Source organism: Oratosquilla oratoria, chromosome 26 (assembly GCF_046742065.1).
Source record: "Oratosquilla oratoria isolate Oo_2021 chromosome 26, ASM4674206v1, whole genome shotgun sequence".
Lineage (NCBI taxonomy): Eukaryota > Metazoa > Arthropoda > Malacostraca > Stomatopoda > Squillidae > Oratosquilla > Oratosquilla oratoria.
Genome location: NC_134802.1, coordinates 11589267 through 11592435, shown reverse-complemented (window position 1 = coordinate 11592435; position 3169 = coordinate 11589267). Strand labels below are relative to the sequence as shown.

Sequence of the window (3169 nt, the reverse complement as noted above, 5' to 3'; positions counted from 1 at the left end):
AATATGAAAATAAAAAAATCCCTTTCAAAGAAACAGTAAACAGCAGGTAGAACAGAATGCAAAGGAAACAGTAATTAAGGTAATCAAAGAAAAGGAGAACTGGATGAGAGACAGATAAAAAGAAATGGATAGTGGTTTATGGTATCAAAGAAAAACATAATGTAAACAAATACCAAAGAGAAAGAGAAGAGAAAGAAATTGCAAAGGAAATACTGAAAGTGGTTCAGGGCGAAGGTCAAGACTTGGAGAAGGAAATCAATGACATTCATACTCTAAAGAAAAACACTATAGGCCAATAAAAATCAAACTAAGGACTCAAATGATAGCCGAAGAGATACTATCAAAAGTGGCAAAACTAGCTAAGAGTGAAAATTACACAAATGTATGGATAAAAAGGAAATGAACGATGAATAGAGAAAGATAAGGCACTATGAAGCTAATAATAAAAAAAAGAGAGAAGAACAGGCTGAAAAAGATGATTTTTTTTTTTTTTTTTTTTTTTTTGAGAGTACTGGATCTGAGGTTGAGAAAATGGTACACCAGAAAAAAGGAAACAAACCAAAAAAGAGAAGAAAAGGAAAAAAATTTAAAAGTGGCATACACAAACATGGATGGTATGATTTCTGGAATAAATTAACTAAATGAGTATTTGTAAATAGAAAAACCAGACATAATGGGAATTGTGGAGACAAAATTGAAAAGGTACTCTATCATCAAGTATAGTGGGGCAAGGTCTATACAACCATTGGGCGAAAAATAGAACAGATAAACAGGGAGGAGTCATATTATTGACTAGAAAGGGTTTAAATGTGATAAAGATAACAGAAGGAAAAGATAATGTGGAAATGATGATGATTAAAGTTGAAAATAATATTATGAAAAGTAGAAAATTTATAGTAGTATATGTGCCCCCAAAAACACAGGCTTGATCTGATAGCAATCATTCAAAATTACTGGAAGACACAAAGAATGAATTATCTGAGATACTGATAGATGGAGGAAACATAATAATTTTACCTCGTCAAATCACCTTCTGCCACTTGGAACGTTTCACATGAGATGTCGCTGTAGTGCTCCAGCGGTCAGTTGTCGGAACGCTCTCGTGCCATTCGGACGTCTTTCTCATCGAGCTTTCAGAGGTTGTTTCACCGGATTCGGCAATTGTCACACAGGTACACTGCCTTATACTCATGTGGATCTATGGTAGGGATGGGCCTACCATAGGGCATTGGTATGGGTTGGGCCTGGCAATTTGACAATAAATGTGAATAATTTTGAGTTAATAGGGCTTGTTTACTGCAGGTCGGCAGTCATGTCTGGCTCTGAGAATCCCAAAGCCCTTCCACATGAGGTTTCTTGTCCTGGCCCCAGTTGGAGGAGTACCAACAGATCCTCACGAGATAAAGTGAGGTCAAATTCCTGGGGTAGAACTGGTAGCTCCAGTGAATCCCTGGTGAGGCAGGGAAGGCAGCATGCGGGTCATGAACGCCGCCATATTGAAATAAATCACCCCAGTGCATTGAGTCCGGGGAGGCCAGAGGCAGCCAAGCTAGGCCCCAAGCAAACCTTATTCAGGATGCTATGCCTGAACCTTCCTGGAAATTAGTATTGGAAGAATTGGCACGCTTGAAAGCTAACATAGCAAAACTGACTGCTAGCAGGACCCCTTCCACACAGCTTCATCAAGTGAGTTTCCAGGCAAGCACTTCAGGCATTTAGTCACCAGCTTCGCCTGCTGCATTTTCGGGGTTTGTGGACTCCAGTAGTGTGGACGGAGAAATCAGAGATTTTACTCCTAGGGGTAGTGTCCTGTTGCAAGCTGCAAAGGCCTTGGGGACCCCTGACAATGCCTATGAAGATACTGACCCGCAGGTGGCTGCTATGGTTAACTACTTTTTTTAAAAAGGTCTGCAGGAGGAAGACTACAAGGCAATTTCGGAGGACCCAATCACCAGGCGTCCCAATAATTGTCCTGCACTGGCACCAATGGGATGCAACCCACAGATCTTGGGAGCTTTGAAAACGGATGCAAGGAAAGCAGACTACAGGTTAAAGGAAGTAAGCAATGATATTATTTCTGCAGGATCCATTATCACTAAGTCACTGTTAGCTTTAGATAGGGTGGCGCAGGATGACGGTAACCCAGTGGTTGTGCAGGAAATGAGCAGGATTAATGGTGCCTTGGCGGTGCTTGGTCATGCTAATTACAGGACCAACTTGGCAAGGTGCTTCATTATGAAACGTGCGATCAACCAAAAATATTCGCATTTGTGTTCGGATAAGGTGCCTATGTCCGGTTTTCTGTTCGGCGACGACGTCTCTCAGTCAGCCAAACAGATTGAGGAAATGGAAAAGTTGAAAAACAAGTTTGCTGACAAGTCTATTTTCCCATGGAAATCCACCAGTGGCAGGTCTAGAAGCTTCTGGGGAAAAAACACGTTTAGGAACAACACAGCGAGGTTCCAGCCCTACGGACTGCAGAGGTGGGGCTTCTGGGGGGGGCCAGAGGCAGCAATCGTCACGCCAGGACATGGACCCAAAAAATGCCAGGAGTTGGGGTTATCAAAAGCCTCGACAATAAGCCAGGTTAGTAACACATTTGTAGCAGGTAAGCTACACTATTTTTTACATGAGTGGCAGAAAATTACCAAAGATCCAGTAATTTTGGACATGGTGCAGCACTGTCATCTGGACATAAATTTTAATCATGTAGGGAACTTATTTTTACATGAAGTAACGTATAAGTTTAATTGTGAAGAACAAGCAATTGTTAATGATGAGATTACGAAACTTTTGGAGCTTGGAGTCATTATTAATACACAGAGGAGAAAGCATTAAATTATTTCCCCCATATTTGTGAGACCGAAAAAGGATGGTGGATATAGGATGGTGCTCAACTTAAAAGAACTCAACAAATATATTCCTTACAAACATTTTAAGATGGAGAACTTTGAGCAAGCCATTAGACTGGTCAATGCAGGGTGGACCTTAATCATGCTTATTACACAGTGAAGATTGCAGAAGAACAACAAAAATTATGTTTTAAATGGGAGGACATTTATCAGTTCACTTGTCTTCCCAATGGTATTTCAGAAGGTCCTATGATTTTCACCAAGTTGATGAAACCAGTTTTTGCTTCACTGAGAAAAAAGGACTACTCTATTACCAG

General features: G+C 40.7%; 1 pseudogene; it reads left to right on the top strand.

The window, feature by feature from the left end:
• The first annotated feature begins 1312 nt into the window (after window positions 1-1312).
• LOC143039265 (uncharacterized) lies at window positions 1313-2581 on the top strand (annotated as a pseudogene).
• The last annotated feature ends 588 nt before the right edge of the window (window positions 2582-3169 follow it).